Source organism: Magnolia sinica, chromosome 7 (assembly GCF_029962835.1).
Source record: "Magnolia sinica isolate HGM2019 chromosome 7, MsV1, whole genome shotgun sequence".
Classification (NCBI taxonomy): Eukaryota; Viridiplantae; Streptophyta; class Magnoliopsida; order Magnoliales; family Magnoliaceae; genus Magnolia; species Magnolia sinica.
In genome coordinates, this window is record NC_080579.1 from 36,252,519 (window position 1) to 36,264,242 (window position 11,724).

Consider the following 11,724-nt stretch of genomic DNA (forward strand, 5'->3'; position numbering starts at 1 on the left):
AGGTCCCTCGACCGGTCGTGCAGGGTCTACAACCAGTCGTAGAACGACTTTATCTTATCACGCCCAAATTTTAAAAATCTGTTGGTTCTACGACCAGTCGTGGCAACCACAGGACCAGTTGAGAGTGCGATTTCTTCACTTGTAAATAGAGCACGAATTTCAGAGTTTTTCATTGAATTCAAGCTAAATCAATACGATACTCTAAGAGATAAGTTAGTCATCTTTTTAAGCTATATTGTGCTCATTTAATATTCTCTTAATTTAGCTTTATTATATTTAATTTTATATTCTTTATACCAATCATATTTGAAGAAGGGATTGAGACTTGCCCTTTTCTTGGAATCAAAATCAAAAAGAGATAGCCCAAATTGATTTAATTTAAAATCAATTTAGAACCTAGAACCATTTCATAAGTGAGTGTGGACATTGAACTTCTACGTTGAACTTCTACTCCAATTTGGTTCTTCCAGGCGGCATCAAAAAGAGAATATCCAAGTATTTTACATTATTATAAATTTTTGTATTGTGGTTTCATTGAGATTGTGCCAAAAAAATCTCTCTATGTTGGTTTATATGAGGTGATCGAGAAAACTCAAAGTGTGGGGTTTTTGAATTGTGTAAGCCCACTTGAAAGACACAATTGTGAGGGTTTTAGGTGAACCTTGAAAAACGTATTTTCATAGTGAATCCTAATATCCACTGTGTGAGGATATTAGGAGTGGAGTAGTTGTGTCGCTGTTTTTCTAAACAGTTGGTGTACACACAAGTGAACCACTATAATTTCTAGTCTTGTGGGTTGATTGTTTATTTCTTTTTGTGGATGTTTGTAATTTTCCTTTTTGCATTTGTGGAGAATGTTGTAATTTCTTTTATGCGAATATGGGAATGTTGTAATATCTTAGATTTCATTTCTTGCTATTTATTTCTTTATTCCTCTGTATCAGTTTGAGTTTTTGATACACAGACCTTTCTAGGAATTAGGTTGTCCTCCCATAAACCTTTGGTTTTTGGTGTAAGGTTGTCCTTAGAACAACATCTGTATCAATCTCTCAATACTCGTACATTTGAGGTTGTATTTATTTTCAGCATTCTGAGATTATTTAGTGCTATCTTTATTTAATTTGATTAAATTCTGCTGTTAAGTTTTAAATTTGGCATAGTCCGATTCACACCCCCCCCCTCTAAGACATATAGCTCGACCTTTCAGTGGATCCCATCATGTATTATATAAACCAACCATCCATTTGGCGGTAGTGTGGGGCCCACCCCACACGTGCTACACGTGTGGGATGGGACCTACCTTGCTATATACATCTGTATCCATACCGCATGTACGGGGCCTGCCAATAAGTGTTTTAATCCACACCGTCCATCAGGTTGGGACGATGGGGACCCCATATGATGTATGTATTATATACTCACCATCTGTCCATTTACTGTGGGACCCACCATGATGTAGGTGTTTCATCAGGACGCTGATGTGGACCCTAGCAGCATGTAGTTGCTGAATTGACACCAGCAAGTTCTAGGTCCCACCTTGACTTATGTGTTATTACCAAGCCATCCACTCATTTTGCAGCATGCAAGGCCCACCTTGATGTATGCCTTGTAGCCACATCGTCTATCCAGGCTTAGCCCTGGAATGAAGCTGTAACGCCCTAAAATTCGAGGGTCGAGCATAACTCAGCTCCCGAGTTCCAAAACATCACTTATGCAACATATTTAATGATGGATGTATGTTGTCTGTATTAGTGTATAAAACATGGAATAGATTAAGCCAAAACACGGATATAATTCAGGGATAAGTGAATAAAGCAAGCGGAAGACTTATAGAAATATATGTGTACAAGTGTGAATCCCTGAAGTACATATACAAACCAGGTCATGATGAGAGTGTTACTATCAAAATTACAAGTATCAAGTTACATCATTTAAATCCCAAGAATAATCCCAGAGTCCCGCGCATCAGAACAAGGCTCGCTAGAACCCGTCTGAAAACTGCATATAAGAGAAAGCAGCCTCATCATCATCCATCTCCCACTCTGCCTCAGAAGTCACATCCACATCTACAACGTCAGAACCTAAGACAGAGTCTGGTGAGTGTTTAACACCGCCCCAGAACGTGGGAGTGAGTGATCAACTCAGTGGAACAATAAGGCACTGGTTAACATGTTATCAGTTCAATTAAGCAGTAATGATAAAGCAGAACAATTAAATAAGTCCTAAGTACTCTTGTTAATGTAGGGATGTATGCAAAATGATGCGTGCCCTCACGCGTACACCCTCAGCGTCTTCATCTTACGTTACGCATGACATCGCCTCAAAGTGCGCCACATCTACAAAGCACATGCAAATGCGGTGCATGAATATGATTACCAAGTTGTTATTAGTCTTTTTCATACAACAGGATTGGGAAGCTAAGATACCTTCCCCATATCACCATCCAAACAGTGATCCATTCTAGGGTCGTCAGTCCTAGACATCTCATACGATCATATGGTTTCAGGTCGTAGCAAAGGGCTCGTCACCAATCAATGCACGCCTTTCATACCTTCGTTACTACACTAAGGCTCGTCACCTCAATGCGGTAACCAGGCATGCTCGAGGTCACTATAAAGGGCTCATCACCAATCAATGTAGGCCGACAACACGAATATAGTGTCCCATACCACCATAATCGGCTCACGAGTTTGGTTGCTCACCGGTCACTACGGGGAGGCTCGTCACCCCAGCGTAGGCTGACAGCTCAACTACGGTGTCCCATACCACCATGTCCGGCTCATGAGTCTTAGCGGATCTAGGTACCATGGTTAATAGGATTTCACTGGTAAGTTCGGTACCCTAGATTTAAGCAGTAGCGTCCATACATGGTGAACATACATCGGACAATTGGGTTACTTGACGAACTCGACTAGCATGAGCGCACGTTGGGTTGAACGACATAGAATGCGCAAACACTGTTCACTCCCCAAGTATAGGGTTGTGATGTAGTAATAAACTCGGTAAGACCGAGGTCGAATCCCAAAGGATTGATACTTGTACGTTATCTGAAACCAAGTAGATCTATAACTAAACTAAGATGTGATCTAAACCAAATAAAATTTAGGGAATAATTGTGGAATAATTATCTAAAACTTAAGTAATTCAGAGGAAGGAAACTAGGGATTTAGAGGATCCACTTGTAGGATCAGGGAGATCTTATGCCTGCTTCAAAAATCATGAAAATTAAACTGAACTTCCTCTGATATAATTTTAAAGAGATGAAAGGTATATGAATTAGAGTGGATTCCATCACCAAACCATGCCCAGGAGACAAAGTCAACAACATAATTAAACTAATTACCAACCAATCAGATGATTATGAAGGTTAGGAAGGGTACCGACATCCAACCATGCTCATGAGACGATGGCGAACAACAGGGCTTCCTGACGTCATAATCAAAATAAGGAAAAAGAAATACTCAAAGCCATTGCAAACCCATTGTAATTTCAGTCACAACAGGCCATTAAAAACTAAAAATATTCCCATAATAAAATTAAATAAAAAATCCATTCAATCTAAATAAAAGGCACAAGCAAATAGTTCTCCCATCACGCTACAAGTTTCATCTCCTAGCCCTAGCTAAGAGGTTTAGCCACACATAAACTTGATTAGGCTAAATCTCAAAAAGAAAAGAAAAGAAGAAGAAGAAAACAAACAAGAAATAGGAAAAACAACAAACTCTCTTTCCTGTGCTTCACGTCCTAACTGCTCCCCCCAAACTCCCCTTTCTCCAGCTCTCCTAGGACATTTTTATAGCTACTAGGGGTGGTGGAGAAGCTGTCGCAGCAGCTACACACGCGCAACGAAAGCTTTTTCACAGCAAACTTTGGAGCCTTCAAACTTGCCACTTTCCTCGCTCAATTTTCAAAGAAATATCGTCCCTTAGGACGTTTTTGAGTGCTCTACATGATGGATGGTTCAGATTTACCATATGATGAAAGATGGTGGGCCACAACCGCCTGAAAATTTGGATTTTTACGGATGTACGAAAGCCTCCACACCTCTTCGTTGTCGTGATCGGTGGGCCCCATAGAGGTATTTTCAGAAAAATCCACCCCGTCCATTGGATTCAGGACGAAATTTCAGTGAAGAATGGGTGGTTTTGAACGTCCATTGACGAGGTCCAGAGAAGAAATCACGCCAAAAATCATTTTAAACGTCGCAGGACCGCCTGTTTGTGGCCTCTGTATCACGCACATGTGCATGCATGGGTGTAAAATTTCAGCAAGGTTTTGTAGTATTCGAGGCGTTCTACATGATGAACGGATCAGATTGGTCGGACAGGCCATGGGTGGGCCCCACAAACTTCCGCAAAACGGACTCTCGCCGGTTGCGAAATAGGGACGCGGAAGCTTCCGCTGTGACGTTGGTGGGGCCCATTTTAGTGTTATTTTGACAAATCCAAGCCGCTCATTAAACTCCCCTCGAAAAACCAGTCAGGAAAGAGTATTTTTTGCTATACTTTGATGCAGCCCACGTAATCTTTAAAGCCACCGTCCGTTTTGTGTTTGAATGGTTATAATCCCATCCTCTTTGTTTCATCAAATATTGTCACCTAGGCCTTGGTAACATGGAGCTTGGAAATATAATGGACGGTTTGGATTGTCCACTGGGACAATGTGTGGGGCCCACTAGTGTCCGCAAAACGGACAGCGTCCGTCCGTGGAAACGAGAGTTTCCTTTTTTGAGAAGAAGGTCGGGTCAGCGCCTGTTGACCCGTCTCTTAATTCCGGTGAGGTGTGGGCGTATGCACGCTCCATGCACACGCTGCATGTACATGATCTGCTGTGATGTTCTTGCCAAATCCAGTCCATTCATTCAATTAGTATCTCTATTTAAGGCGTTGAGACCAGATTTGAGGCAGTTCCAGATATCAGGTAGGCCCAAAATCAATGGTTTATAGGCTAATCTGTCAGTTGGGGCACTTCCATAGTGATCCGAGGGCTAAATTTTGATATGTATGGTTAATTTATGGTCCCCAGGCCATGTATAAAGTTTTTAGCCGAATGGATGGTGGGAACACCGTGATCTTGCATTCTGAATGATTTTCAGGCCACTTGAGCTTCAGTTTCTCGATTTTCTCAGATCTCTGGCATGTAATTCCATCGATCTTGGTCCCCTGGAGTCCGTCCCTTGCCTTGGGTGTCATCGGAGCATTAAATCCATAGTTTAAGCACCCTTTTTCAGTTCATGCTCGTAAATACATTCTGCATCACAAACACAATTAAATCGGGCCATTGAACGGTATCATGCTTGTAAATCCAGGCAATAATTGGGTCTAATATGCAATATTTGACCCTCAACACAACCCCCAACCAGCATTTTGCTAGTCCTGAGCAAAGTATGCGAAAGATAAGTTAAAAAATACAGGATAATTTCTATGTACTCGAGTGATATTTTGAAAAGCGATTCAGATACAAGAAATCTAAGATTCATGAATGTTGGGCATTATTTTCTCCTGAAATCAAGCTCATGGTAAACTTCATAATCAAGCTCAAATATTAATCCATTAATTAGAACGATTCTAAATATTGAATTCCATGAGTGCATCATGTAATCTCGGCTTATCATTAAGGTTCACTTCTTAATTTCATGATATTATCGGTAAATACTAAGATAATTCATAATAACTAAAACTTTCCTCACGGATCATCTTTTCATTAATCGGCCTTTGATATATATTTTTTTCATTAAAATACCGCCAAGGGGAGGAATCAAATCTTCACTTATAGGGAGCAGACCTATGATGAAGACCATTGCCCACCCCTTTCCGTCGGCTACTTTGGGAAATCAAACCTTCACCTATAGGGAGCAAACCTATGGTGAAGAATATTCACCCAATCCTTTCAATTTTCTCAGGCCGGTTCCTTTCATGCTTAGTGAGTACCAAGTAAATCCTTCAATATCAAACTAAAACCTTAATGTGAAAGCGAGATGTGACATGTGAGATCATAACTCAATCAATGTGTATAACTTCTAATTCTGGATTAACAATTCAAATTAATTATGCAATCCAATAGATACTGAATCCAAGCATCTTAAATTTTCAACATCATGTATCTTGAAATTCCAAGTGCCCTAGATGGCTGTCAAAATCCCTTCGAATTCACAAGAAAGTCCAGAAAAATTAAAAATTTTCATAATTTTTGCTCAAGACCAAGAAAACTCTGATTAGGAAACCTAATCTCCCACCCCCAACCTAAAATCTACATTGTCCTCAATGTAAAACATATGAGCGTACAATGCACTTGGGACAACGAAAAGTGAATATGAAGTGATGGGAAGATAGTACCTGGATGATGAATCGAGAGACACTTTCCAAGAGATGGCAGCATGGGCGTCGGTCAGCACGAGAGAGAAGGCAACACAAAAATAACAAAACTAAAATCCTACCTATACCACTTTCGTAGGTGCTCTCGATTGCATTTAGCGTATGTAACAAGCCTTTAAACCCCTAGGTTGCCCCTAGTGGACGAGTTGTAGTCTCGTGAGGGTTTGTAGTAATGTTACCCACAAACATTAAACTAACTAATGATAAAAACGACATGAAATGAAGAACTGGGTTGCCTCCCAGGAGCGCTAAGTTTACCGTCTTCAGCTAGAAAAATAAAGCAACTACCCTAATCCTAAGAAAACAGGAAACCTACCTATACCTCCATCAGACTAGGAGATCAATCCTGGTAAACAGGATCAGTCAGAGGCATGGACATGTCCTCTGAATCAAAATTCTCGACAAATGGTTTCAATCGATGTCCATTGACTTTAAACTCCTTGCCATTATTGGGATCTCTTATCTCAACGGCCCCATGCGGAAAAACAGTGACAACAATGTAAGAGCCGGTCCAACGAGATCGAAGCTTACCCGGAAAGAGATGTAATCGAGAATTGTACAAAAGGACCTTCTGACCAGGCAGGAATGATTTTCGCAAAATGTGTTGGTCATGAAATGCTTTCATCTTGTCCTTGTAAATTCTCGAATTATCGTATGCATCATTCCGAATTTCCTCAAGTTTATTCAATTGAAGTTTGCGTAGCGAGCCAGCGTTGTCCAGATTGAAATTAAGATTTTTGATCGCCCGGTACGCTTTATGTTCCAGCTCCACAGGCAAGTGACAAGCTTTCCCATAGACAAGTCTAAAGGGAGACATTCCAATAAGGGTTTTAAAGGCAGTACGGTATGCCCATAGGGCATCGGTTAATCGGATTGACCAATCCTTACAATCAGGGTTAACCATTTTCTCTAGGATATGTTTGATCTCCCTATTGGAAATCTCAGCTTGTCCACTTGTCTGTGGATGGTATGGGGTGCTCACCTTATGAGAGATACCGTATTTCTTCATTAAGCTCTCAAATGGTTTATTACAAAAGTGTGAGCCTCCATCACTAATGATGGCTCGAGGCGTTCTGAATCGAGAAAGGATGTTTTCTTTTAGGAATTTAATGACCATGCGATGGTCATTAGTTCGACACGGAATCGCTTCGACCCATTTAGTGACATAATCTACAGCGAGCAAAATATACAGATTTCTAAATGATTGGAGGAATGGTCCCATGAAATCGATGCCCCAGCAATCAAATGCTTCAATGATAAGGATGGGATTCAAAGGCATCATATTTCGATGGGACAATGCTCCCAATTTCTGACAACGCTCACAAGCTTTGCAAAACTCATGAGTGTCTCTAAACATAGTGGGCCAGTAAAAGCCACACTGCAGAATCTTGGCCGTGGTCTTTTTAGCAAAAAAGTGACCACCACAGGCCTGTGAATGACAGAAGGAGATGATGCTCTGATGCTCATCGTCTGGTACACATCTCCTTAGGATTTGGTCTGGGCAATATTTAAATAAATAAGGATCATCCTAGAAAAAGTTACGCACCTCGGTGAAGAATTTCTTCTTATCTTGCATAGTCCACTGTGTCGGAATGGCACCTGTAGCAAGATAATTAGCAATATCAGTGAACCAAGGTGAATGGGAGACTCTGAACAGTTGTTCATCAGGGAACATGTCGTTGATATGGGTCGTCTTAGGGGAATCAGAGTTATTAAGGCGAGACAGATGATCGGCCACTATATTCTCTACTCCCTTTTTATCTTTAATTTCCAAATCAAATTCTTGGAGTAGAAGGATCCATCGTATCAGGAGGGGCTTAGAATCATTATTAGAAAGAAGATCTTCAGTGCCGCATGATCTGTATAGATAATGATCTTAGATCTGATCAGGTAGGACCTAAATTTGTCCAAGGCGAACATTACGGCTGAGAGTTCCTTTTCTGTAGTCGAGTAGTTCACTTGGGTAGAATTTAAAGTTCTACTTGCGTAATGAATGACGTAAGGCCTCTTATCTTTTCTCTGGCCTAGGATCGCCCCAAGAGCATAATCAGAAGCGTCGCACATAAGCTCAAAAGGAAGGCTTTAGTCGGGTGGCTGCATGATAGGTGCAGTGGTTAACGTGCCTTTAAGCTTGGTGAAAGCTTCCTGGCATTGCTTAGTCCACTCGTACGGAGCATCCTTTTGAAGAAGATTACATAAAGGATGAGAGAGGAGACTAAAGTCCTTTATGACTCGCCTGTAAAATCCTGCGTGTCTTAAGAAGGATCGCACGTCTCTGATGTTCTTGGGTGGAGGTAGGTTAGAGATAAGATCGATTTTTGCCTTATCTACCTCGATTCCCTTGGACAAGATGATATGCCCAAGGACAATTCCCTTCTGAGCCATGAAATGACACTTCTCCCAATTAAGTACCAAGTTATTTTCTTCACATCTTTTCAGCACACATTTAAGACTTTCCAAGCACTTGCTGAAAGATGGACCGTAAACAGAGAAATCATTCATGAAGACCTCTAGATATTGCCCCACCATATCAGAAAAGATACTAAGCATACATCGGTGAAAGGTGGCAGGGGCATTACATAGTCCAAATAGCATCCTTCGGTAGGCAAAGGTGCCGTAGGGACATGTAAATGTGGTCTTTTCCTGGTCTTCAGGGGCTATCTCTATCTGGTTGTAGCCCGAATACCCGTCAAGAAAACTATAATAGGAATGACCAGCTAACCTTTCCAGGATTTGATCAATGAATGGTAAAGGAAAGTGATCTTTCCTTGTGACGGTATTCAACTTCCTATAGTCAATGCACATTCTCCAACCAATAGTGACTCTAGTTGGCACGAGTTCATTATTAGCATTGGCTACGATGGTGATTCCGGACTTCTTAAGGACCACTTGAGTTGGACTCACCCATTGACTATCAGATATAGGGTATATGATACCCACGTCCAATAGTTTAAGAACCTCGGCCTTAACTACTTCCTTCATGTTTGGATTTAGTCTACGTTGTGGTTGCCGAGCGATTTTTGCATTATCCTCAAGATATATGCGGTGAGTACAAATCGAGGGATCGATTCCCTTGAGGTCCGCTATCGTCCATCCCAGGGCTCCTTTATGCTCAATGAGAGTAGATATGAGCATACTCTCCTGTTCTTTCTCTAGGTGGGCAGAGATCACCATCGGGTATGTCTCATCTTAACCTAAATAGGCATATTTCAAATCAGAGGGCAAAGGTTTTAGATCAAGCTTCGGCGGCTTGAGGTTAGACGGTAGAGGCATTACATCGGTTTATGACAATTCTTCAAATTGTGGCCTCCACTGGTTAACTTCAAGTACCGGTGCAGTATCAAAACAAGGCGCACGTCTCCCTAATCATGTCATCATCAAAATCATGGGAGTGGGCCAGGCACGTCTCTAGATGGTCGGAGGATAAGGTTAGAGGTTTCGTATCTTCCACGAAAGAGTCAATCATGTTAATATCATGGAAATCGTCATCCTCCTCTAAGTTTCTGCCATTATTGAAAAAGATGTTTAACTCGTATGTCATATTCCCAAAAGACATAGTCATGACACCATTCCTGCAATTGATAATTGCATTTGAAGTGGTAAGGAATGGGCGGCCAAGAATGACGGGGATCTGAGTGCTTATGTTATTGATGGGTTCGGTGTCCAGGATGATAAAATCTACAGGGTAGTAAAATCTATCAACTTGGACCAACACATCCTTGATTATCCCTCTTGGTACACGAACAGAGCGATCAGCAAGTTGTAGTGTGGTTAGGGTGGGTTTTAATTCACCCAAACCTAATTGTTTGTATACCGAGTAGGGAATCAGATTGACGCTCGCTCCTAAGTCAAGAAATGCGTGATCAATTTGATGGTTTCCGATTACACATGATATGGTTAGGCTACCGGGATCTTTGAATTTCTGTGGCACGTCTTGCTTTAGGATAGCACTCACTTTCTCAGTCAAAAAAATTTTCTTTTGAATACTTTGCCTTCTTTTGGTTGTGCATAAGTCTTTCAGAAATTTGGCATATGAAGGAATCTGTTTCACGACATCAAGTAGAGGAATGTTGACTTTCACTTGTTCAACACCTCTAGAATATCCTGAGAGTTAGAGAGAGGTTTTGGTGAAACCAACCGTTGGGGGAACGGAGCAACTGGCTTCTCTAGAAGTTCTGGTTCTAACTTTTGTGGGGTATCACTGGATTCATCATTGTTGTCCTCTTCTGGTTCTTGAGGCTTTTCGGGCCTAACTAGAAGAGTTTTATCAATGATCTTTCCACTCCTAAGAGTGGTAATGGATTTAGCGTGCCCCATCTGATTTGAAGAGCTGGAATCATTAATCTCGTACTGGGGTTTAGGATTGGGGAGAGGTTGTGCAGGAAGCATCCCCTTTTCTATAACCGTCATACAAGAATCTATCTTTTACATAAAATCTGTAATTCCCCGCATTGCCTGAGCCAGCTCTTATATGGAATTTTGAACCGGTTCCTCTTGAGGTTTCACTTGATTTGGATTTTGATTGAAGAAACCCGGAGGAGTAGCCGTTTGTCCATTCCTCCAACTAAAGTTTGGATGATTTTTCCAGCCAGGATTGTATGTATTGGAGTTAGGACCAGTAAAAGGTCTTTGATAGTTGTTTACAACATTAGCTTGTTCATTCAACACTCTTCGAAAGGCAGGTATTGTAGGACAATTTTCAGTTGTATGAATGTTGCAATCACAGATGCCGCAAACAATTTCATTAACCTTATTCTTCTTTCCTTCCATGGCCTCAACTTTCCTTATGAGCGTAGTCACTTTACACTTGAGATCATCCTCTTCTTTCAAGAGATATAATCCACCTTTCTCCTTTAATTGAGTCGGCCTAGACGTGGTGTTTGATTTTGGGTAATAGTCCCAAGATTGTGTTTTTTCAGCCAAACTGTCGACATCTTTATTAATGAACTCTCCATTACACATTGCCACGACCATTTGGCGCATGGAAGATGTCAGTCCATCGTAGAAAAAATTTATAATGCGCCACGTTTCAAATCCGTGTTGTGGGCATGAACTGACCAAATCTTTGAACCTTTCCCAACATTGGAAGAATGTTTCATCTTCCTTTTGGGCAAAGTTCATGATTGCTTTTTTGAGGGTAATCGTTTTATGATGTGGGAAGAATTTTTTTATGAATTCCCTCTACATGTCGTTCCATGTGCCAATGGATCTAGGACGCAGTGAAAGTAACCACGTCTTAACTTTCTCTTTTAAGGAAAAAGGAAAGAGTTTCAGCCTAATTGTATCCTCAGATACATTAGGAAAACATAATGTAGCTATAATCTCATCGAACTCTTTCAAATGTAAATAT

General features: G+C 41.0%; 1 non-coding gene across 1 annotated transcript; it reads left to right on the top strand.

The window, feature by feature from the left end:
• Window positions 1–11,406: 11,406 nt before the first annotated feature.
• Window positions 11,407–11,513, top strand: LOC131252259 (small nucleolar RNA R71). Its single transcript, XR_009174293.1, has one exon. It is a non-coding gene; the product is annotated as a small nucleolar RNA R71 (small nucleolar RNA).
• The last annotated feature ends 211 nt before the right edge of the window (window positions 11,514–11,724 follow it).